Source organism: Heterodontus francisci, chromosome 3 (assembly GCF_036365525.1).
Source record: "Heterodontus francisci isolate sHetFra1 chromosome 3, sHetFra1.hap1, whole genome shotgun sequence".
NCBI classification, from domain to species: Eukaryota; Metazoa; Chordata; class Chondrichthyes; order Heterodontiformes; family Heterodontidae; genus Heterodontus; species Heterodontus francisci.
Window position 1 is genome coordinate 103,696,059 of NC_090373.1, and position 27,018 is coordinate 103,723,076.

A 27,018-nucleotide genomic window follows, 5' to 3' on the forward strand; every position below is an offset into this window, starting at 1 on the left:
TAACACACAGATTGAAATATAACAGTCACACACACACACACACACACACACACACACACACAAATACTTTGGCCAAATACGTGTGAATTATTGAAGAAAATGGATGAGATAGGTTGAGTCCCAAATTGGCACACATTCTAGCGTGAGCACATGTAGACGGGTCACTGGGATCTTTTCTGTAGCAGTTCTTTTCAGGCGGTGTCTCAGGATTAATTTGGCAAGCTTTCCAGAAGCATCTCAGGAGACATGCTGCTTCAGTTTCTCTATTTCCTTTGCTTGATTCTCAGGGCTTTCTCAAAGAGATGGAATAGGATGAGCTGGTGGTGGCTGCTCTCTGGTAGGCTTCCCTCCAATTGCTTTCAGCACAGTCCACACCCCAACAGAACCAAAACAATATCTCAGAAGCGAAACCAAACAACATGTCAGAACCTCCTAACCTTCATAAATGATGGCATGACACTTCTCCATAAACATCTTCCCCAAGTCACCAAAGTTTCTGTTGTTTATTGATCTGAAAGCGTGTGATTTTCAGTAAAGGTTGTTTTCAAGCAAGACCAAGTGCCCTTCCAGTGACCTTTTTTTAAAATACAAAGGCCAACATCTATTGAATTCCTTCAGTTCCCCAATGAATCGATCTCTACATTTTAAATATGTGTTCTCAGAAAAAATATTTTTAAAAAAAGCACTTTCATAAATGAAATAATGAATGATTCATATCAAGTTTTGCCTTATCCCATGCCAATACAGCAACCACTGCACGTTTTTAGGACCATCGTTCTGTTTTCATATTTTCCATCTCCAATGTTATGGGAGATCAACTCTAAATATTAGAAGAAATTGTCTTAGTTATCTCTTTTACAAGTTGACCGCACCCAAGAATAACATGTAGACGAGATTGAAAAATAATGAGGTTCACTCAAATATGCTTACCTGGGAGGTAAGATTGCATTTATAATACATTCAATTGATTGTTTATTTTGGTCCTCCAAACACTTTGTTCCTGGAGGAGCATATTTTGTAGGGCCTATTTTTATGTGCATCTGTGTAAACAAAACAGGTTGAATGAATTAAGAAGTAGGAAAGTCAATTTTCAGCTTTATTATTTTATATTTTTGATGAACATTCACATACGAGCCTACAAACATATGAATTAGGAGCAGAAGTAGGCCATTCGGTCCCTCAAGCCTACTCCGCCATTCAACAAGATCATGGCTGATCTGATTGTAACCTCAACTCCACAATCCCGCCTACCCCCAATAATCTTTAACCCCTTTGCTTATCAAGAATCTATCTACCTCTGCGTTAAAAATATTCAAAGACTCTGCTTCCACTGCCTTTTGAGGAAGAGCGTTCCAAAGACTCACAACCTTCTGGGAGAAATACTTTCTCCTCATCTCTGTGTTAAATGGGTGAACCCTAGTTCTAGATTCTCCCAAAAAAGGAAACATCCTTTCCACGTCCACCCGTCAAGACCCCTTAGGATCTTATATGTTTCAATCAAGTCGCCTCTTACTCTTCTAAATTCCAGCAGATACAAGCCTGGCCTGTCCAACCTTTCCTCACAAGACAGCCCGCCCATTCCAGGTATTAATCTAGTAAACCTTCTCTGAACTGCTTCCAATGCATTAACATCCTTCCTTAAATAAGGAGCCCAATACTGTATACAGTATTCCACATATAATTTCACCAGTGCCCTGTATAATAGTAGCATAACCTCCCTACTTTTGTATTCAGTTTCCCTCACAAAAAACAAACTATTAGCTTTCCTAATTATGCGCTGAAATTGCATACTAACCTTTTGCAATTCATGTACTAGGACACCCAGATCCATCTGCATCTCAGAGCTCTGCAATCTTTCACCATTTAGATAATATGCTTATTTTTTATTCTTCCTGGCAAAATGGACAATTTCACATTTTCCCACATTATACTCCATTTGCCAGATCTTTGCCCACTCACTTAACCTATCAATATCCCGTTGTGGCCTCCTTATGTCCTCTTAACAAGTTACTTTCCTACCTATCTTAGTGTCATCAAGGCTGAATAATCCATGCCCATTGATTGCAATATGAATGATATCTGTGTCCAGCAGTGTTAACAAATGTGTTCATTGGCTGGATGCATCAGTAGGGGCCAATGCCATGAGTGGCTAGCACCACTTAAAGGTAGTCTGAACTGCTTATAGCTAGCTCCCCTCTTAAAGGGGAGGTGCATTGTGGCTGGAGCAGTTGCTGGGAGTCATGGTTATGGTTAAAGGTGGTGCCCAACTGGAGAAAACAGGAGCTAACTGGAGGAGAATGGGCTCGCCTGCATGTCCTAACTCCCATGAATGAGACAGTGCTGGCCATTATTGGGATGCTAATTCCTGAGGCCATGGCCAGCAGCAGGGCTGAAACCATCAAAGATGCCGGCATCCTCATACCTAATCCGCTTTGTCTCACCTCACTTTTTATCATCCCACAATCTCTTCTGATTTACAAGTTACATTGGTGTAAGCGTGAACCTCTTACTTCCACCCATCCCCTTCACTGCACCACAACATTACACTTATGCCTTTTTCCTTTGAGATAGTCAAGAGTTGCAACCTGAACAGAAAGTGGAGGAACACCAAGAAGAGATTGTTGATGTAGACAAAGCACTGTCACTTGATTTCACCCTCACAGCTATCAGCTCTGATACTGGCACCGCATCTATTTTGGAGGATAGCATAGGGCAGGATCTACACATGATGAAACACTGGGCATGAAAGAGCTGCAGCCAGGGCAGGGGGTAAGAATAGCTTAGGTGCCAGCTTGCCAGAGGGCAAGGTCACATACAGATTCCATTGCAGAGGACTCAGATGAGGACTTTGACGGAGCAGCCTAAGAAAAATGCCAATGGGTAAATACAACAAAATTCTTGGTGCATTGAGAAGCTTGCCAGAAAGTCAAGAAGCATGGAGGAGTCTAGCACCAACTTGGCACAGGACTCTGCACAGAGCTTAGAGCCCATTCTTTACAGCACGGGGATGGTGGCCACATACTTGTGGACCCAACCATGATGGCCGATATTGCAGTTTCCCTTGCAGCACAAGCAGCAGCTACCCAATGCCAGAGTGCTGCAGTGGAAGCTCAGAATAACTGTAATGCAAGGTCAGCTTGCTGCCATTATGGTTGTGGATTAGTGTACAAAGGGGTTTGCAGGGTCTGTGAGCAGTGCAGCAATCCTAGATTACTAGGATTTCTGAGGCATCTCCCTGGGCGAGTGGCAGTGGTTGCTTAGAGCGTGAACTTGCTACAGGAGTAAAGAAGTCTTGCTGCAATTGTACAGAACCTTGGTGAGACTACCCAGGGAGTATTGTGTACAGTTTTGGTCTCCTTACCTAAGGAAACATAGAAACATAGAAAATAGGAGCAGGAGTAGGCCATTCGGTCCTTCGAGCCTGCTCCGCCATTCATTATGATCATGGCTGATCATCCAACTCAGTAGCCTGTTCCCGCTTTCCCCCCATATCCTTTGATCCCTTTCACCCAAAGAGCGATATCTAACTCCTTCTTGAAAACATACAATGTTTTGGCCTCAACTGCTTTCTGTGGTAGCGAATTCTACAGGCTCACCACTCTCTGGGTGAAGTAAAATACTCCTCATCTCAGTCCTGAAAGGTTTACCCCGTATCCTTAGACTATGACCCCTGGTTCTGGACTCCCCCACCATCGGGAACATACTTCCTGCATCTACCCTGTCAAGTCCTGTTAGAATTTTATAGGTTTCTATGAGATCCCCCCTCACTCTTCTAAACTCCAGCAAATATAATCCTAACTGACTCAATCTCTCCTCATACGTCAGTCCCGCCATCCCAGGAATCAGTCTGGTAAACCTTCACTGCACTCCCTCTATAGCAAGAACATCCTTCCTCAGATAAGGAGACCAGAACTGCACACAATATTCCAGGTGTGGCCTCACCAAGGCCCTGTATAATTGCAGCAAGACATTCCTACTCCTGTACTCGAATCCTCTCGCTATGAAGGCCAACATACCATTTGCCTTTTTTACTGCCTGTTGCACCTGCATGCTTATCTTCAGCGACTGGTGTATGAGAACACTCAGGTCTCGTTGCTTATTCCCCTCTCTCAGTTTATAGCCGTTCAGAGAATAATCTGCCTTCCTGTTTTTGCTACCAAAGTGGATAACCTCACATTTATCCACATTATACTGCATCTGCCATGCATTTGCCCACTGATGAGGCTGTCCCTCATCAACTCTACTAGTTACATCCTCGAAGAATTCTGGTAGATTTGTCAAGCATGATTTCCCTTTTGTAAATCCATGCTAACTCTGTCCGATTCTACCACTGTTGTCCAAATGCTCTGCTATAAAATCTTTGATAATGGACTCGAGAATTTTTCCTACTACTGACATCAGGCTGACTGGTCTATAATTCCGTTTTCTCTCTACCTCCCTTTTTAAATAGTGGGGTTACATGAGCTACTCTCCAATCTGTCGGAACTGTTCCAGAGTCTATAGAATCTTGGAAGATGACCACCAATGCATCCACTATTTCTAGGGCCACTTCCTTAAGTACTCTGGGATGTAGATTATCAGGCCCTGGGGATTTATAGCCCTTCAATCCCATCAATTTCCCCAACACCATTTCTCTACTAATACTGATTTCTTTCAGTTCCTCCCTCTCACTAAACCCTGTGTTCCCCAACATTTCTGGTATGATATTTGTGTCCTCCTTTGTGAAGACAGAACCAAAGTATGCATTTAGTTGGTCAGCCATTTCTTTGTTCCCCATAATAAATTCCCCTGTTTCTGACTGTAAGGGACCTACATTTGTCTTCACCAATCTTTTTCTCTTCACATACCTATAGAAACTTTTACAGTCAGTTTTTATGTTCTCCGCAAGCTTACTCACATACTCTATGAAGGATGTACTTGCCATAGAGGGAGTGCAATGAAGGTTCACATGACTGATTCCTGGGATGGTGGGATTGTCCTATGTAGACAGATTGAGGAGCCAGGGCCTATATTCTCTGGGTTTAGGTGATCTCATTGAAGCATGCAAAATTCTTCCAGGGCTCGACAGAGTTGATGCAGGAAGGATGTTTTCCCTGGCTGGGGGGCATCTAGAACCTGAGGACACAGTCTCAGAATAAGAGCTAGGCCATTTAGGACTGAGATGAGGAGGAATTTCTTCACTCAGAGGGTGGTGAATCTTTGGTTTTCTCTACCCCAGAGGACTGTGGAAGCTCAATCATCGAGCATGTTCAAGACATAAATTGTTAGATATCTGGATACTAATGACGTCAAGGGATATTGGCATAGTGCGGGAAAATGGCATTGATTAGCCATAATCTGGTTGTATGGCGGAGAAGGCCAGTTGGCCTACTCCTGGTCCTAATTCCTATATTCCCCTTTCAGGATTCATCCTCCCACCACTGCCACTCCACCTGTCAGCCAGCTAACCAGCCAGCCAGACTGTTATTGCCCATGCCAAGAAAATGCAATCTGCAGCCGGGCCTTCTAGCGCCAGAGCATGTCAAAATTGTCCTCTGCAGTCTCCTCCCAGGAAAGTCAGCAGTCTTCCACCAGCCATGCAGCAGCCACTGGGGTAAAACTGCATAGAGGCACTAGGACAGGCAAAGGCACATGAAAGACAAGCACGAAAGGAATGCACAAGGGTGATCCAGTTGACTTTTGTATGTAAAATGGCATGATTTCATTCATAAATTCGGTTCCAAATATTTATGCGGTGGCTTTTACTTTTGCATTGTGGCCAAGCAGACGCTGATGGACACTGATAGAGGGAAGATAAGGCGTGAGACTGTTGGTGAATGGGAACTGGGGTTGCGGTTACTGGTATCGTAATTGGATGTATTCATGGACAACCTGTTGATGTTGCCTCCTCTCTTCCTCTTCCTCCTCCTCAGCTGTTGCAAAACTGTCCCCTGGCAAGGTTGTACGATATGAATAAGGCCACGATGACTCTTGACACCTGCCCTCCCGATTACTACAGGGATGCCCAGAGAGGTCTAGGCAATGAAGACATTGTTTAAACACATCAGTGGTCTGCTCGATCACATTTCCTGTGATAGCATGACTTTCATTGTAAGCATGTTGTCCACATGCGCACAGGGAGTCATCAGCTATTTTGTCAGTGGATAGCCATGGACTTCCAGTCTCCACCCTTTGGTTTGCTATGGTGGCTGAAATGCAGCTCGCTCAGCAGACAGTTGCAGAATGAAGGCATCATGACTGCTGCCAGGATAATTGGCATTGACCTACATAATTCACTGCCCATGATCACATACCAGCTGGATGGTGAGGGAATGGGTTCCCTTTTGGTTTTGGCATAGGGCAGAGTTGACCTGCGACACCCACAAAGTGATGTGCATGCAATCAATGGTACCCTGCACCATGGGGTGTGATGAAACATAGGCTTATTTAGGTAGAATTTAGATATAGTTAATATATTATACTTTTTAGAATAAATGGTCAGTTTTCAAGACTCACTGCCATTCCTGTTTAAGAAGTTAGAGTTAGAAATTTCCAGGTCTTTCAAGGTTCCTGTTACAATAGAATGTGAAAGTTGGGAAATCCATTTCAGCATTTCTGTTGCCAGGGACTTGTAGGATAAACACACATTGAAACATCCTGTGTGACATCAGTAAGAGGTAGCAATAAACTTCATTGATAGTGTTGGTAAAATGTAGACAGATCGACTCAAAAGATTGCTACAAGATACCATAAAAAGGCAATTATAGATAATAAAATAATAAGTGGAATAGTACTTACAGGAATAGATGTCAAGTAAACACAATTATAAACATTTTGACCAGATAAATGCTCACAACTTCAAAAGCAGGGTAATTCCAGCAAAACATTAAGTGGAGATGTTAGTTAATGATACTACCATATATGGATTTCATAAGCAGGAAAAACACACACAGAAAGGTAACATCTATATGCTAAAAGGTCAGATGATACCTTAGAAACAGTATAAACATGAGGGTTTCTGAAGCAAAAATTAGAAGTGTTGAATTGCTCATCAATACTTCTCACCCTATGGCTTGCTCAGGGAATTTGAGGTAAAAGTTTACTTTCAATTTTGATGGATATTCTAAAATATCTTGCATTAGGAGGGTTGAGCTTTTGGATTCTATTTTAGAAATAAGATTATGTGTTACATCTCTTAGTAATATTTGATATTGTGATATACGTATCCACTTAAAAGTGTGTTCAATTCTTTAATAATTATATAAAAGTTAATAAATCATCTCATGTAGCATTCTATATACAACTGCAACAACCTCCTCTCTGTGTCTCTTTAAGTGGAGAGATACATATTGAAGAGAGTTTCCCAGACCCTTATAATATCTGGGATATTTATGACTTAACCATAATTATTTTTAAAATAGGCTATCCGAAAGATGGTAATATTCTCTGTTAGTTTTCTTTCTTTGAGGGAAGACCCAAATAATTGTCTATCAGAATTTATCTGGTTTGAACTTAATTAAAGGAGATTCATAGGGATGTACACCTGATGTGGTTTAGTCCCTATAAGGGGTTAAAGTCATAATTCACTTCAGGGGAAGCCTGCAATCCTCACAAACTGGAAGTCTGCTTGTCTCCGGCAAGATAGATTGAAATGAAGTTAGCTATCTTTGAATAGAAAGCCACAGTAACCTCCCATATGCAACAGTGAATAGCAAACTGAGATGTTGCAAAAATCTCCAGTTCCAGCCTGAAAGGAGTCGGGCACAAAAAAAGTTCACCACCACGGTCACCTTGACGGCCATTAGCAATGTGGTCCTTGCCCAGCTGAGAGGTTGCAGTTGTGGCTGCAGCAGGTAGCAGTTTTCAGTGAGAATGTCCTTACTGAAGTGTAGAGTCTCACACATTGTTCCTTGCTGAGGCTCAGGCAGGTGATTTGCTCCCTTAACACCTGGCCGGATATGGCCTCCTGCTGAGAACCTTTTGCTCCTTTTCCTCTACCACCCTCTTCCAGCAGCTTGTCCTGTTGATGCCTGTTAATTCTCTCAGTTATACTGTATTCCAAGTGAAATGCCTACTAGTACACCCATGTCCTAGAGCAAGTGGTTTGTGCAGAAGCGTTAAAGTTAGCAAAAAATCCTCCGCATCTGCCACACCAGTCCCTGCAACTTGAAGCAACTATAGAAAGTACCAAACACTTTTGGAATTGTAACAGCCAGAAGAAATCAACCAGCAACTAACTTGTATGGAGTTGATGATCCCTTTAAGTAGAGCTGATGGGTTTTCTTCCTGCTGCTGTACGCACATTCAGATGTGTGAGATTAACAGATGGTGGAGGATGGAGTGATGAGCTCCAATATGACACCGCATGTCAAAACAGCATTGCACACTGATTGATGTCATGATTTGTCTGCTCTGCATACTTCCAGCAGACATTCACTACTCGCTTGCTAATGCCTGCACCAATATGATGTTCAGCACAATCTGCCCCATATGTGTGTGCATGCACACGTATGCCATTTTGAAACTCTAAGGGTACTCGTAGCACCCAAAAAACAGGCACTAACAAACCCAATTTCTTGCCCTCTGTATTTTCCACATTGACCAACCTTATGGTTCCTGAATGAGATTATCAATTTAGTGCCAAGTTGTACATAGTTTGAACTATCACCCATGTTTACTAAAAGTTATGTTGAGACTTCATTTCATACCAGCAGGGAAGAGATTATACATTCATCCCATTAGTCAGCAGTTGATTCAAACTCAGTGAAAGTCGATGTTTTAACCACCGACTCGACTCCATCAAGTGATGTTTTTAATAGCTTCATTGAGTAAATTGTCATTTTTTTTGTTGTAATCAGTAGATTGACATTTATTCATCCTGATGGTCCACAGGTACAAATACTTGTCCCACTGCCTACTTATATTGAACTTAAATATGTGTAAAGGCACTGGGGGTTAAATTGGTTAGCCCCCCGAAACAGGTGCAGGAATCACAATACGTGATTAACCTGTGCCCATTGAGTGTAATCCAGGTAGCACTCTGACTTTGTGCTGTTTGCTAATTATAATGATTTGTGTGTGCAGCCAGCACTCCCACTACTGTTCACTGGCTGCATGCATCAGCAGCGGGCCCAACATTGTTACTAATTTGCCCTACTTAAAGCTAGCCTGCATCTCTTAAAGAGGAGGTGCAATGTAGCTGGAGCAAGTGCTGGGAGTCATAATACAAGTGAAACTGACCTTGGAAAGTGTGAGGAATGGCTGGCCATGGGAAAGAGCAGGCACCCAGGATTTCAGACACTGTCCTGGAGATCTTGGTGGAGGAGATGGAAATGAGGAGAGACAACCCATATCCTGAGGGGGAAGGCAAGAGTGGAGCAGACCCTCCAGGCACACAATGAGAAGGCAGTGGGAACAGATACCCATCACTCACCTACCAACAATCTATCAATCAGACTCAACTCTACCACACACTTTATCTCATCCTCACACACAGCAGAAGGTGGAATTTGAATTCAATTACTAAATCTGGAATTAAAAGCTAGTCTAATGATGGCCATGACACCATTGTCAATTGTCATAAAAACCCATCTGGTTCACTAATGTCCTTTAGGGAAGGAAATCTGCTGTCCTTACCTGGTCTGGCCTACATGTGACTCCAGACCCACAGCAATGTGGTTGACTCTTAAATGCCCTCTGAATTGGCCTACGAGCCAGTCAGTTGTATCTAACTGCTACAAAGCCTAAGAAAAGGAATGAAACCGGACGGACCACCCGGCATCGACCTAGGCACTGGAAATGACAACGGCAAACCCAGCCCTGTCGACCCTGCAAAATCCTCCTTACTAACATCTGGGCACTTGAGCCAAAGTTGGGAGAGCTGTCCCACGGACGAGTCAAGCAAAGCCTGACATAGTCATACTCATGGAATCATACCTTAAGTCAATGTCCCAGACACCACCATCTAAATCCCCAGATATGTCTCCCACCGGCAGGACAGACCCAGCAGAGGTGGCAGCACAGTGGTATACAGTCGGGAGGGAGTTGCCCTGGGAGTCCTCAACATCGACTCAGGCCCCCATGAAGTCTCACAGCATCAGGTCAAACATGGGCAAGGAAACCTCCTGCTGATTACCACTTACCACGCACCCCCACCCCCCTGCCCCCCCTCAGCTAATGAATCAGTGCTTCTCCATGCTGAACACCACTTGGAGGAAGCACTGAGGGTGGCAAGGGCACAGAATGTACTCTGGGTGGGGGACTTCAATGTCCATCACCAAGAATGGCTTGGTAGCACCACACTGACTGAGCTGACCGAGTCCTAAAGAACACAGCTGCGAGACTGGGTCTGCGGCAGGTGGTGAGGGAACAACATACGTCCTCACCAATCTTCCTGCAACAGATGCATCTGTCCATGACAGTATTGGTAGGAGTGACCACCACACAGTCCTTGTGGAGACAAAGTCTCGTCTTCACATTGAGGATACCCTTCATTGTCTTGTGTGGCACTACCACCATACTAAATGGGATAGATTTTGAATCTAGCAGTGCAAAACTGGGCATCCATGAGGTGCTGTGGGCCAGCAGCAGCAGCAGAATTGTACTCAACCACAATCTGTAACCTCATGGCCCGGCATATCCCCTACTCTACCATTACCATCAAGCCAGGGGATCAACCCTGGTTCAATGAAGTGTGCAGGAAGGCATGCCAGGAGCAGCTCTAGGCATACTTCAAAATGAGGTGTCAATCTGGTGAAGCTACAACTTGCATTCCAAACAGCATAAGCAGCTTGCTATAGACAGAGATATGCGATCCCACAACTAATGGATCAGATCTAAGCTCTGCAGTCCTGCCACATCCAGTCATGAATGGCGGCACAGTGGCGCAAGGGCGGCACAGTGGCGCAGTGGTTAGCACTGCAGCCTCACAGCTCCAGGGACCCGGGTTCGATTCTGGGTACTGCCTGTGTGGAGTTTGCAAGTTCTCCCTGTGTCTGCGTGGGTTTTCTCCGGGTGCTCCGGTTTCCTCCCACAAGCCAAAAGACTTGCAGGTTGATAGGTAAATTGGCCATTATAAATTGTCACTAGTATAGGTAGGTGGTAGGGAAATATAGGGACAGGTGGCGATGTTTGGAAGGAATATGGGATTAGTGTAGGATTAGTATAAATGGGTGGTTGATGGTCGGCACAGACTCGGTGGGCCGAAGGGCCTGTTTCAGTGCTGTATCTCTAATCTAAAAATCTAATCGAATGGTGGTGGACAATTAAGCAACTAACTGGAGGAGGTGGCTCCACAAATATCCCCAACCTCATTGATGGGGGAGCCCAGCACATCAGTGCAAAAGATAAGGCTGAAGCATTTACAACAATCTTCATCCAGAAGTGCCAAGTGGAAGATCCGTCTTGGCCTCCTCCTGATGTCCCCAGCATCACAGATGGCAGTCTTCAGCCAATTCGATTCACTCTACATGAAATCAAGAGATGACTGAAGGCACTGGATACTGCAAAGGCTATGGGCTCTGACAACATTCCAGCAATAGTGCTGAAGACCTGTGCTCCAGAACTTGCTGTGCCTCTAGCCAAGCTGTTCCAGTATAGCTACAAAACTAACATCTATCCGACAATTTGGAAAATTGCCCAGGTATGTCCTGTACGCAAAAAACAGGACAAATCCAACTCGGCCAATTACTGTCCCATCAGTCTACTCTCGATCATCTGTAAAGTGATGGAAGGTGTCGTCGACAGTGCCATCAAGTGGCACCTGCTTAGCAGTAACCTGCTCAGTGACACTCAGTTTGGGTTTCACCAGGGCCGCTCAGCTCCTGACCTCATTACAGCCTTGGTTCAAACGTGGACAAAAGAGCTGAACTCAAGAGGTGAGGTGAGAGTGACTGCCCTTGACATCAAGGCAGCATTTGACCGAGTATGGCATCAAGGAGCCCTAGCAAAAGTGGAGTCAATGGGAATCAGGGGGAAAACTCTCCGCTGGTTGGAGTCATACCTAGCGCAAAGGAAGATGTTTGTGGTTGTTGGAAGTCAATCATCTGAACTCCAGGACATCTCTGCAGGAGTTCCTCAGGGTAGAGTCCTAGGCCCAACCATCTTCAGCTGCTTCATCAATGACCTTCCTTCAATCATAAGGTCAGAAGTAGGGATGTTCGCAGATGATTGCACAATGTTCAGCACCATTCACAACTCCTCAGATACTGAAGCAGTCCATGTAGAAATGCAGCAAGACCTGGATAATATCCAGGCTTGGGCTGATAAGTGGCAAGTAACATTCACGCCACACAAGTGCCAGGCAATGACCATCTCCAACAAGAGAGAATGTAACCATCTTCCCTTGACATTCAATGACATTACGATCATTGAATCCCTCACTATCAACATCCTGGGGGTTACCATTGACCAGAAGCTGAACTGGAGTAGCCATATAAATACTGTGGCTACCAGAGCAGGTTAGAGGCTAGGAATCCTGCGGCGAATAACTCACTTCCTGACTCCCCAATACCTGTCCACAAGGCACAAGTCAGCAGTGTGATGGAATACTCTCCACTTGCCTTGATGGGTGCAACTCCAACAACATTCAAGAAGCTTGACACCATCCAGGACAAAGCAGCCCACTTGATTGGCACCCCATCTACAAACATTCACTCCCTCCACCACCGACGCACAGTGGCAGCAGGGTATACCATCTACAAGATTCACTGCAGCAATGCACCAAGGCTCCTTAGAGAGCCCCTTCCAAACCCATGATCTCTACCACCTAGATGGACAAGGGCAGCAGATGCATGGGAACATCACCACCTGCAAGTTCCCCTCCAAGCCACACAACATCCTGACTTGGAACTATATCGCCGTTCCTTCACTGTCACTGGATCAAAATCCTGGAACTCCCTTCCAAACAGCTCTGCGGGTGTACCTACCCCACATGGACTGCAGCGGTTCAAGAAGGCAGCTCACCACCACCTTCTCAAGGGCAATTTGAGATGGGCAATAAATGCTAGCCTAACCAGCGACACCCACATCCCATGAGCGAATAAAAGAAAAACACACCTAGCATATCTGCAAGCCTCACACTCAGATCTCACAGGTTGTACACAATGGCAGCTGTTCAATCATGACAGCCACGCCACCCAAACAGATTGCACGACACTCAATGACACACTCCAATCTCTCTTGCAGGAGAACGTGGCACACAACCGGAGGCACTAGAAACTAAGTGGAGAGAGAGAGGCCTCCATGTTCTAATTTCCATAAAGGAAATGGTGCTGGTCTATTATGGGAAGGGCCATTGTTGAGGCCATGGCCACCACAGGGCTGAAGCCATCAAAGACAAGGCTATCCACATCCTTTATCCTCCTTCTCTCATCCTACTTCTCCGTCATCCCTAAATTTCTTCAGACTGAAAAGCTGCTGATGGTATAAGCATGCACTTATTACTTCTTCCTCTCTCCTTACTGTAACTCTCCCCTTGTGCTTTTTTCTTTTCAGATCCCAAAGAACTGTAAGCTGCCCAGGCAGTGGAAGAACAAAAAGACAGTGAAGATAAAGACACCTTGTCAGTTGATTTGACAGTCGCAGCCGTCAGCTCAGAAACTGACATTGTGCATGCTTTAGAGCAGGGTTGTCCAACCTTTTCGGGTGGAGGGCCGCATTACGATTTTGGCTCGGCCCGGCGGAGCAGATTTCAAAAGATAAAGGCATTAAAAATTTATCTTACCAATAAAAACAAGAAAAAATGTGCATTTTTGTGAAGAAGCTTTAAATGAGAAGACTAATTTATTGACTTACTTTCTCATCACTATATTGAAAACTGATTTAGTAAGATACCTGGCATTGTTTTTGCTTGCAGAAGTAGTCAATCTCTGCCTGCACACTCGATGTAGCGACGCAGAGTATTCTGGATAGATGTCCAACTTTCAGGAGAGACCTTGATCTGCCTCCCCGCTCTCCCCGCACTCCGTGTGTGCCTCATTCCCTCATCCCTCCCCTCTAGGACTAGGCGACACAGATTGAAAGTTTTGTGCAAAAGATGCAGGGGGAATATGAGAAAGCACTTTTTTACGCACCAGGTGGTAATGAACTGGAACTCGCTGCCCACAAAGGTGGTGGAAGCGGAGACGACCAATGACATCAAGAGGAAGTTGGATGGCCACCTGAAAGAAATAGACTTGCAGGGCTACAGGGAGAGGGATTGACTGCGTAGCTCTGTGGAGAGCCAGTATGGGCTCGATGGACAGAATGGCCTCCTTCTGTGTTGTAAGTAAATTACTTTTTTACTCTTTTTCCCCCCTCACCTCTTTCTGTCACTCTCTCTCTCTCTCTCTCTCCCCCTCTCTGTCTGTCTGTTTCTGTCTCCTTCTTCCCCCTCGCTCCGTCCCTCTCCACCCAGTGTGTCTCCGGTGTTCCCGCTCAGTGTTCCGCCCTTTGTCCCCACTCTCTCTTTCTGTCCTCACTCTCTCTCTGTTCCCCCTCTCTCTCTCTGTCTCCCTTCTCTTTCTGTCTGTCACCCTTCTCTCTCTGTCTGCCTCCCTGCCCCCTCCCCCTTCCCCTGCACTCTCTCTCTCACACATTTGCAGTGAGTGGAATGCTCAGCAGATGGTTGCTCAATTCTTTTAAAAAATAACGCTGTCAGTTTCACGGCCGACAGCTGCTGACATTGGGAACATCCGTTTCCCAACAGATTTAGAGTTTTACGGCGGGCCTTTTTAGAAAATAGTCAGAACCCGCTGGAGTTTCCCAAGTCTGTTGGGAAAGGGCTGTTCCTGATATCAGCACCTGTCAGCTGTGAAACTGACAGCGCAATAGTTTAAATGCCAGTCAGACAAAGGGAAATTTACCAACTCCAGTCACGGGGAGGACGAGGAACAGCCCTGGGAACAGTTTACATCCGCGGGCCAGATGAAAACCTGTGTCGAGCTGGATTCTGGCCTATGGACCATCTGTTGGACAACCCTGATTTAGAAGATTTGCACATGATGAAGCACTGGGCACAAGTGCACTGCAGCCAGGGCAGGGGGCAAGGATAGCGCAGGTGCTAGCTTGCTGGAAGGCAAGGTTCCATTGTAGTTCCACTGCAGAGGACTCAGATGAGCACTTTGATGTGCCACAATGAAATGCTTGGTGTACTGGAAAGCCTATCAGAAAGCCTATATGTAATGTTCAGAAGCATGCAGTCTTACAGCACCAAAGTGCATGGGGCTTTGCATAGAGCTTGGATCCAATCCTTTCTAACATGGAATGGGTGGCCACTTCCATCAAAAGAACCGCGGAGCCAACCATGATGCAGCATCTCAGCTTCCATTGCAGCACAAGCAGCATCCACCCAATGTCTGAGGCCTACAATGGAAGCTCAAACTGCTGCCATGTAAGCTCAAACTGCTGCAATCATAGATCTGGATACCTGTGTGCAAAGTGGCTTCCAGGGTGTCATAGCACTCCTGCAATCTTTTTGCCAACAGATCTGCTCCCTAAAGACCCTCTGCAGATATGGCCTTTTGCTGAGAGCCCCTTTCCCCCCTCCTTCTCCCCCTTCTTCTAGCAGCTTGTCCTGCTCTGCATGGCCTCTGCTGCTTCTCCCAGTCATGCTGGAACCAAATGGTTTGTGCATGTATTTAAGTCAACAAAACAGTACTTCAGCACCAGCCCTGTAGACTACTGAAACTTTTAGCAAGCATGGAAAAACATCCAAAACATGTAGCATTGTAGCAACAAGAACAAGAAAAAATAATCTAGCAACTAATCTGTTAATAGATGATGATCTCTTTAAAGAATGCTGGTGGAGGACCATTACAGAGATATGGCTACAGGGTGAACAAGATTGGGAACTGAATATCCAAGAATATTTCTCATTTAGGAACGATAGGCAAAAAGAAAAAAGGATATGGGATAGCGCTCTTGGTAAGGGGCCAGATCAGTACATTAGTGAGAGAAGATCTTGTATTGAAGGATTAAGATGTAGAACCAGTTTGGGTGGAGCTAAGAAACAGCAAGGGGCAGCAAACATTGGTGGAAGTTATTTATAGGTCACCAAACAGTAGTGGTAATGTTGGGCATGGTATAAATCAGGAAATTAGAGATGCATGTAATGTGGGTAATACAGTAATAATGGGTGACTTCAATTTACATATAGACGAGGTAAACCTAATCAGCATTAATGCAGTGGAGGATGAATTCCTGGAGTGTGTATGAGATGGGTTTCTGGAGTAGTACGTTGAAGAACCAACTAGGGATCAGGCTATATTAGATTTAGTATTATATAATGAGAACGGGATAATTAACCTTGCTGTAAAGGAGCCTTTGGGAAATTGTGACCATAATATGATAGAGTTTCACATGAAGTTTGAATGTGATATAGTTCATTCTGAAACTAGTGTCTTAAGTATGAACAAGGGAAACTATGAAGGTATGAGGGGCAGGTTGGCTATGGTGGATTGGAAAAATACACAAAAAAGATTTGACAGTAGACAGGCAATGGCTGGTATTTAAAAAAGTACTACAGGGTCTACAACAGATACAAATTCCTTTAAGGCACAAACCCCAATGGGAAAGGTGAATCAACCATGGCTAACAAAATAAATTAAAGATTGCATTAGATCAAAAAAAGTGGCTTATAAGGATATCAGAAAAAGTAGCAAGCCTGAGGATTGGGAACAATTTAGAATCCTGTAAAGGATGACCAAGGAACTGACAAAGAGAAAAGAGAATATGAATGCAAGCTAGCAAGATACATAAAGGGGGACTGATAAACTTTCTTTAGGAATGTGAAAAGGAAAAGATTAGCAAGGACAAATGTGGATCCATTACAGGTGGAGACAGGAGACTTTATAGTGGAGAATGAGGAAATGGAGGAGAAATTGATCAATTACTTTGTGTCTGTCTTCACAGGAGAAGATACAGAAAATTTCCCAGAAATACTAGGCAACTGAGGAACTGAAAGAAATTAGTATTAGTAAAGAGGCAGTTCTTGAAAAGTTAACTGGATTGAAGGTTGATAAATCCCCTGGACCAGATGAGCTACATCCCAGAGTGTTGAAGGAGATGGCTACAGAGTTAATGGATGCTTGGTGATTATCTTTCAAAATTCTATGGATTCTGGAAAAGGCTCCTGCAAACTGGAAAGTAGCAAATGTAACCCCACTATTTAAGAAGGGAGGGAGAGGGAGAATGGAGAACTACAGACCTGTTAGTTTGACGTTAGTAGTAGGGAAAATGTTAGACTCGATTATAATGGATGTGATAACTGGAAACTTAGAAAATAATGGTAAAAGTGGACAGAGTCCACATGGATTTATGAAAGGGAAAACATGTTTGACAAACCTGTTGGAGTTTTTTTGAGGATGTTACTTGTAGCATAGATAATGGAGAACCAGTGGATGTGGTGTATTTAGATTTTCAGAAGACTTTTGATAAGGTCCCACACAGGAGGTTAGTAAACAAAATTAGAGCATGTGGAATTGGGGGTAATATCCTGCAATGGATTGAGAATTGGTTAACAGACAGAAAGTAGAGGGTAAGAATAAATGGGTCATTCTCAGGATGACAGGCTGTTACTAGTGGTGTACTGCAAGGATCAGTGCTAGGGTCACAGCTGTTCACAATCAATTGTAATATTTCCAAATTTGCTGATGACACAAAACTATGCGGGAATGCAAGTTATGAGGAAGATACAAAGAGGTTTCACGCAGACTTGGACAGGCTAAATGAATGGGCAAGAACATGGCAGATGGAATATAATGTGAATAAGTGTGAAGTTATCCATTTTGGTAGAAAAAACAGAAAGACAGAATATTTCTTAAATGGTGAGGGGTTGGGAAGTGTTGGTGTCTCAAGGGACTTGGGTGTCCTTGTTTATGAGTCACTAAAAGCTAGCGTGCAGGTGCAACAATCAATAAGAAAGGCAAATGGTATGTTGGCCTTCATTGCAAGGGGTTTTGAGTACAGAAGTAAAGATGCCTTGCTGCAATTGTTTAGAGCCTTGGTGAGACTGCACCTGGAGTATTGTATATAGTTTTGTTCTCCTTATCTAAGGAAGGATATACTTGCCAAAGAGGGAGTGCAATGGAGGTTCACCAGACTAATCCCTGGGATGGCAGGATTGTCTTATGAGAAGAGATTGAAGAAACTGGGCCTGTATTCTCTAGAGTTTCGAAGAATGAGAGGTGATCGCTTTGAAACTTACAAAACTCTTACAGTGCATGACAGGGTGGATGTAAATAGGATGTTTCCCCTGGCTGGTGAATCTAAAACCAGGGGACACAGTCTCAGAATAAGGGGTAGACCATTTCAGACTGAGATGAGGAGGAATTTCTTCACTCAGAGGGTGGTGAATCTTTGGAATTCTCTACCCCAAAGGGCTGTGAAAGCTCAATCATTGAGCATGTTCAAGATAGAAATTGATATATCTGGAGATTAATGACATTAAGGGATAGGGAGATAGCACGGGAAAGTGGTGTTGAGGTAGTTGATCATCCATGATATAATTGAATGGTGGAGCAGGCTTGATGGGCTGAATGGCCTACTCCTGTTCCTATGTCCATGCCGTTGAACACATGTCAGCTGTGGGAGGTTAAGCGTAAACGGGAGCATAGGGCTCCAAAATGGCAGCGCTGGCATCAACTAAGCAATGCATGCTGACTGACGTCATGAGCTGCCTGCTCTGCATACTGCCAGTGGATGGCAGTTATTCACCCACTAAACCTTTTACCAATATGATGTTCAGCACACTGCAACAAAAGTTTGCAGACATGCCATAGATGGTATTTTGGAACCTTAAGGGGCTTTGTAGTACTCAAGCCCAATTTTGCCCCCAATGACTCAAAGTCAAAGGATGGATTATAGTTATTCAGGACTGAATCCCAAAATCTTACTTTCTTCAGACATGTGTTTTATTTGATTATTCTGAATAATAGTAATGTAGTATTTTGATTCCAATGTGAAAATAGCTGTAATAATCGGGTTCTATATTTCCTATTATCAACAAATTGTTAAAGTAAACCAGATACTATTGGGTTTCAAAGTAAATGTGATACTATCGGTTTTCAAAGGGCAAAACTGCTTAACATATCTATTGTAAATTAAACATATTGCTATCAATGTAATATTATTGAATTACAAGTTAATCTTGAAGTTCGGATGTTGCAACAAGTCATGACATTAAAGCTCAAATAGCTGGGTTAATCAACATATTAAGTGAAGCAGCAATACCTCAACTAAAGTTAAACCATAGAGTATAATGGTGTCACAGCATTCTCCATGATTCATCAGCCAGGGTGGGATGAGTTCTGTGAGGTGTGATACGTTTGGTTTCTGATTTTTATAGATTCATAAAATTCTACACCATAGATTAAGGTCCATTCAACTCATTGTAAAAGAGCTTTCCCCTGCCTCTTCCCTTCCTTTTCAAGTACAGATTCATTCCCTTTAAAAAGGCATTATGTATCCTGCATTCCACTTATGTTTCTTGTTGAGCATTATATTTCATAACAGCCCTCTGCATAAAAAAGTCTAACTCTCCTTTCTTACTTTTGCTGGTGATCTTACCAGTGACCTGGCCAATGCTCATCCCTCAATCAACATTACTAAAACAGATTATCTGGTCATTATTACATTGGTGTTTGAGGAACTTGCTACGTGCAAATTAGCTGCTGCATCTGCTACATTAAAATGGTTCCTTTTTAATTTCATTTCATTCTTCCCCAGTTCAGCACCTCTATTTTGTTCCCTCTCCTTTTCAGGTTTTGTATTAAACCCAATTATGTTAAAGTCTCTGTTTTGTGGATGTGCCATGTCTTATATTAACTACTTGTTCCACTGCATTTGATAGATCTGGATCCAGCATTGCTTCCTTGTTAGACTAAAAATATACAGATGCAAAAAACAGTCCTGGACATCCACTTTGTAGAAACCCACTTACATTATATTTACCTAAACCTATCTTCAGATAATTAAAGATACCCATTTATATAGTCCTGTTATTTCTGCCCTTTTCCTGAATTTATCTGCATAGCTCATTCTCCATCTCCTACTCTTGTGATCTGTAATGTACTCCTAATAAGATAACAATACCTTACTTATGCCTTAACTTTAGCCAAATAGATTTATCTTTTTCACCAATCCCTATATCAATCTAATGTTCCAATAGAATGCAATATTTGATTTTTATAAAATGTACTTTTATTAAATTTAGTTTTTGAATTTCACTGCAGTGCTTCTAAAATAGATGTCAATCCTACAAAAATGCTTGTACCATAATTTTATAAATTATGTGCAGAAACAGAATTTGAATGTTGTGGTTGTTTCAAGTGTTTAAGAACGCATAAGAAACAGATTAATACTCGTTTAAATTCTACCAATGAATAAAACACGCATAATTCTAGATGGAATTGAAATGATTCACTGGTCGCAAGCCTAATCAGTGCAAGTGACAGATAAACTTTAAATCCATCGTGCATAAGATGCATGTCTATATTGATGAATCAGAACGTTCGTTGCAGGGTACTGCTAACAACAACTTGGTCATCCATGTAACTTCGCTAAATAGAATCATTGTTCTAACCTGAAATGATGTTGCTGAGGCAGAAACATGTTAAATCACATGTAAAAAGGTCTGATTAAATACTTGCCTTGGATACCGATGCTTCTGTGTGCGCAGTAATTAGATATGGAGTATTAAACTTCAAAAGGGTTTCAGAAGCTGGGATCATTATTTGTAGTTTTATTGATAATAGACAAACAACCAGACAATTAGCGCCAATTTGAACACAGGAGCAAGGTGACGTGCACACCTGTGACTTGTTGTCAAATGGTGTAACAATCCGTCTCCAAGGAACCGTCTGCATAATAGTCCAAACTTGCTGAGGCCCGTACACAGCGCTGTCAGTCTGTATTAGTGTTTGTAACCCGGTTCAGCATCAGGCTCACTGGCTTGTCGGGAGGGAACGATCTGGGGGACCGCCCGGTGGCTGTGACAACCTCACCAACAGCCCTCCAATTGCCAGCTCATTCTAAATGTCCAAAAGCAAATTACTGTGGATGCAGGGAATCTGAGATAAACAGAGAAAATGCTGAAAATACTCAGCAGGTCTGGCAGCATTGTGATGTCTGCAAGAACTGCCGAGTACTTCCACCATTTTCTGTTTTTATTTCACGCTAACTGTCCTCTTGGCAATAATACTGAGAGAGGACCTGGCACTTTTATCAAATTGCGTTGCTACATTTGTCGGCCATAGATAGAGATAACATAGCAGGAATGCTAAAGGAAACTGCCGTTGTTAGTGGAAAATATAAATTCCAATGGCAAAATTCATATCTAAAATCTTGTAGTCTGGCAAGCTCCCCACCTGCCAAGAATGAGGAAAATTAATTTTGCCACATGAACATTGATTTTAAACTGTTGTTGGTGAAGAACTTGCTTTAAAAAACGATTGGAGACTGGCTGGAGAGAGACTTTAGCATATCAACAGACAATACTTCAAAGGACCAAGAGGCTATTCCCTGCTCCAATTTAATCCACAATGGACTTTTGATTACTAGACATTGAAGGTGGAAAGGCTAGCATTCCAGGTTAACTGCTACCATGTCTGCATACACAAACAGCCATGGTCAGACCAGTTTAGTCACATGACTAACTGATGAAGTTTTTTTTAATTTGTACTTCCAACAGGGAAGTAAAACGCAGAAAGCTGTTTGCTCCTGGATTGGAAAAGACCCCTCTCCTGTCTGCTCTCATCTCGCTCTCACCAACTTCGGAAACCATTGAAGGCATATGAACTCCAAGAGAGAAAAGTCTCCTACAGTGAACAAGGTTTAAGAAGAATACTGGGCCCCAACGAAAAGCAAGACTATCTACAATCAAAGATCCTACAGCAAGCTCAAAACACAGTAAAAAAAAAGCCCTCTTCAGAGATTGCCTCAAACCTCTCCATTTTATTTTTCTTCTCTTTTCTGTCTCTTTTGCATATGTGTATCACGTGTGCATGCTAGCATGGCTGTGTAGTATATCCATAGGCGTTAACCAAATTAGAGTTTTATTAAGTAAAAATTTCACTTTTCTTCTTTAAACCTAAGAAAACCTAGTGTGCTCATTTATTTGCCTTATAATTGGAAAGTGGTGAACAAGGATTCACCAAGGGGGAGCTCAAAACACAATGTGTTCAAAATTAACCCAGTTAATGAGACCAGGTGAAGACAGTAAAATATCCCTAGACACCTTTCTCACCTGGTCATAACATCATTAATAATAAATAGAAAAGGAGTTAAAATCTGGGATTATTTTCAAGACTGCAAGCATACTCAGGATGGAACAGCATGAATGAAAGAAGCACACAAGGATCGAGCAACTTTAAACTCTTTCCTTGACCATTTCAGCTCCATCACTGGCATCTCTTTGTCCTGAATCTCTCCTCTCAGTTCAGCATTTCTCCTTCAGACATCTCTCAACTAACCTTCATCCATTTTTCTGACCCAGACTGCCCTCCTTCTGAACTGGTTCGAGTTAATGACAACAGTAATTTGCATTTATTTGGTGCCTTTGACAAGTAAAATGTCCTAAGGTCTTCACAGGAGCATTAACAGACAAAATTAGATCTCGTATTGTGTAATGAGGCAGGGTTAGTTAGTAATCTCATAGGAAAAGATCCTCTGGGGGAAAAAATGATCATAATGCAATTGAATTTCATATTAACTTTGAAAGCAACATATTCCAGTCCTAAACAAGAATCTTAAACAAAGCCAGTTACATAAGTATGAGAGGACAGCTGGCTAAAGTTGATTGGGTAAATAGACTAAAAGGTATGGTGGTAAATAAACAGTGGGAAACATTTAAAGAAATAATACAAAATTTCCAACCAAATATATTCCATTAAAGATCAAAAACTCTGAGAAAGCTCCATCTGCAGCTTATGAGGGAAGTTAAGGATAGTATCAAGTTTAAAAAAGAGGCTTATAATGTTATGAAAAATGTAAGTCTGTGAATTGGTAGAACTTTAGAAACTAGCAAAGGGTGACTAAAAAGTTGATGTAAAGGAAAAAAATAGAATAAAAGAGTAAAGTAGCCAGGAATAGAAAAACAGATTGTCAGAGCTTTTACAAGTATATTAAAGGGAGGAGAATAGCTAAAGTAAACAGTGGTCCCTTAGCAGCAGAGACAGAAGAAATTATCATGGAGAATGAGGAAATGTTAGACGTTGAACAAATATTTTTCCAGTCTTCACAGTAGACACAAATTGTATCCCCAAAACAGAGGATAATCAAGGGGTTAGTAAGAGTGAGGAACCTAAAGTGATTGATATCAGTCGAGAAAAATTATTGAGAAATTTAAGAGACTAAATCCTGACAAATTCCCAGGACCTGAGGGCCTACATCTTAGGGCTCTAAAAATGATAGCTGCAGAGACCTTGGATGCACTAGTTATGATTTTCCAAAATGCCTTGGATTCTAGAACAGTCCTGGAGGATTGGAAGTTAGTAAATGTAACACTGCTATTCAAGAAAGGAGGGAGAGAGAAAACAGGTAACTACAGGCCAATTAGCCTGACATCAGTCACTGGGAAAATGCTGGAATCTATTCAGGAAATCTTAACAATGTATTTAGAAAATCATAGTATATAGTCAACATGGTTTTACGAAAGGGAAATGTGTTTGCTAAATTTATTATAGTTTTCTGAGGATGGAACTAGTAGGGTAGATAAAAGGGAGCCAATAGATGTAGTATACTTGGATTTCCAAAAGGCATTCAATATTGTTAATATGCAAGATAAGGACTCATGGAGTTGGGGGTAATAGATTAGCATGGATGAATGAATGGTTAACAGACAGGAAGCAGAGAGTAGGGATAAAGGAGGAATTTTCAATTTGTCAGGCAATAACTAGTGGGGTGCTGCAAAGATCAGTGCTGGGGCCTCAAATATTTACACTCTATATTAATGACTTAGACAAAGAGACCGAGAGTAATGTAGCCAAGTTTGCTGACGATACAAATTTAGGTGGGAATGTAAGCTGTGAGGATGACACAAATAGGCTTTGAAGAGATATAGACAGGTTTAGTGCGTGGGCAGCAAGGTGGCAGATGGAGTATAATGTAGGGTAGTGTGAGGTTATTCACATTGGTAATAAGAATAAAAGAACAGATTTTTTTTTAAAGGTGTGAAACTTTTAAATGTAGATACTCAGAGACTTGGATGTTTTCGTACAAGGAAAGCAAAAAGTTAGCATGCAGGTACAGCAAGCAATCAGGAGGGAAAATGTCACGTTGGCCTTTATTGCAAGGGAATTGGAGTACATGGATAAGGAAATCTTGCCACAAATGTTTAAGGCTTTGGTGTGACCACACCAGGAGTACTATGTGAAGTTCTGGTCTCCATATCTAAGGAAGGAGGTGGTGCAGTAAAGATTCACCAAATTGCTTCCTGGGTTGTTCCATGATGAGAGGTTGAGTAAATTGGGCCTATACTCCCGGGCCTTTAGAATGAGAGGTGATCGCATTGAAATTGTCATGAACAGATGAGAGTCAACTGAAAACTGTGTTTTGTGCACTTGGGTATTTTGTCAACTGCCATGTTAAGTTTTTACTTCTGTGTTCCACCTGTTAAAATGGAGGAGAGAGATCAGGTGGGGCAGCTACTTGAAGGGGATCCAGAAGCCACCCTTTTCAGCCTGCCTGGATTTGAAAATGTAGCAGTCAAGGGAACAGTTCGTTTGAGCCACAGCTTCCTTCAAGCTGCATCTGACTTCTCTCTGAGGCCTTCCTGCAAGAAGCAGAGGAAAAGAAGACAGTCTGCAAAACAGCATGAAAATCAAAAAGAAGACACAGTCTGCAAAACAGCAAGAAAACCCGCTTTCTGCCAGTTTTATCTCCATCAAAAAAGGTAACTACAGCAATTAAGCTACCTGCATTTACCTCCAAGGGTGTCAGAAGAAGAAAGTGTAATAGAAGAGGTATTTCCAACAACTCCTACCCCCACTCAGCATTTTCAGTCGGTGATCTCCAGTTTCAAACTTTCTGTTAATTAAAACTGACTTTGGTTTCAACTGAATCTCATGTTAGTTTACAGTTAAGCTAATTGTCTATTTGGTAAATGTCCTTGCCTTTTTTAATGCCTTTAACCTTTCTTTGTATGTTTGTGAGTGTGCGTTGCAAAGTTACTCCCCTTCTCGAGTTAAGAGTGTGTGTTAATAAACCCTACTTCTTTATTTTAACTTCAACAATGGTGTTGTTGTTGCAGTCCTTTATAAGTTAGGGTTTAAGGGAAGGAAAAATTCAAACACTATCTGCTTACGGACAGGTTGTGGGAAATACGGATAAATTTGTTTTAGAAAAAAAAATCAACCACCTGTTCGTAACAAAATATACAAGATTCTTAAGGGGCTTGACAGGGTAGATACTGAGATGATGTTTCCCCTGACTGGGGAATTCAAAACAAGGAGGGGGGACTGTCTCAGGATAAGGGGTCGATCATTTAGATCTGAGATGGGGAGAAATGTCTTCACTCAGAGGGTTATGAATCTTTGGAATTCTCTATCCCAGAGGGTTGTGGATGCTCCATCGATGAATATATTCAAGATATTTGATCTCTCAGGGAACCAAAGGATAAGAGGAATAGACAGGAAAGTGGAGTCGAGGCAGAAGATCAGTGATAATCATATTGAATGATGCAGCAGGCAAATAAAACAGAAACTTACCAATCTAACATTGTGTAAGACACCCATGTGCATACTCTTGTGTAACAACAAATCTTTACTCTTCCTCTTCCTATTACTTATACATGGAGCAACCCCTGTGGCCTCAGCAGAGCTGGAGGCAGGCTGCTCAAATCCCTGTTCTGACTGCTGACATGCTCTTGGCTGATGCCCTTTGGGTTTTAGAGTGTGAGAGGGCCCCATCAAAGACTCCTCCACCTATACTCATGCAGTGGCAGACTCGGCCGTTGGGTCACAAGACAGCATGTGGGGTACTGATGGTGTGGGGGTTGGAGGGGGCAATAGGTGAGAAATCAAAGTGCTTTGAGTTGAATCCACACGTTCATGTCCACTTTCGCTATCATACCTTTCATGGCCCACCCACACTTCCCTGCTAGCAACGAACTGGAGAACACTTTTCTGCAGATCAGTGGAGAAATGATCAGCCAAGACTAAGATATTATGCATCCTATTTAAAGTGGCATTCATCGGGCTGAATTTAGTGTTCCCGGTGGCAGAGCCAGAAACAGGTGCTGTTGCCGCCTGTGCCGTGTGTGGTCAGCTGACTGCAATTACGTGGCAGGCGGCCACTTAACATAATGGAGGTTCCATTCCAAATGAAGGGCGGGGGCGGGCAGCGAGACTCTGATAGTGTCCTCAGCAGAGATGAACACAGATGCCGGCACCAAATTTAATTTGCTGCCAGCCCTGCTTAAACTGCTGCTTCACTGACTGACTTTGCTCCTGCTTTGTCTTTGCTGCTGCTGTGTTGCTGACGCACCCCCCCGCCCCCCCACCAATCCCCCCATTCCCGGCTACCTGGAGTCCCCGTGATGCTGACACCCCTCTGCCAGGAGGCATTCTGCTGCTGAGCTGCTGACCCAGGCCTCAAAAGGCCAGGAGCTCTCCAGAAGCCAAGAGGGACCGTGTCAAGTTTAAGACACTGGGCAGCCCTACGGTTCAGCAATGTCTCCCTGGAGATTCTCCACCAGGCTGCAAGGAAAAGGCGGGAGATCCTGTTTCTAAGGGATGGCAAGAAGAGGTCCTCCTGCCTGACCAAGTGAGGCTGGATGGAGATCCCAGAGGAGGTCAGCAGCCGTGGGGTCACCGAACACAACTGGATCGAGTGCAGGAAGAGAGTCAATGACCTACTTGGTTCTGCCAAGGAGAGTGCTTCATACCTCTCTCCTCTTTGGGGCTTGCTTGTAGCTGTGCGGGAGGCAGCGGGACATGGGGAGGGAGTCACCACAAAGGTGATGGAAAAGTGGGGTACGCATCACCACATCCTGGCTGTTGCATGGTTGCATCTCGGTGACAGGCCATCTTCTTTCACAGCTCAGCCCAATGACGTCCCCTGAGA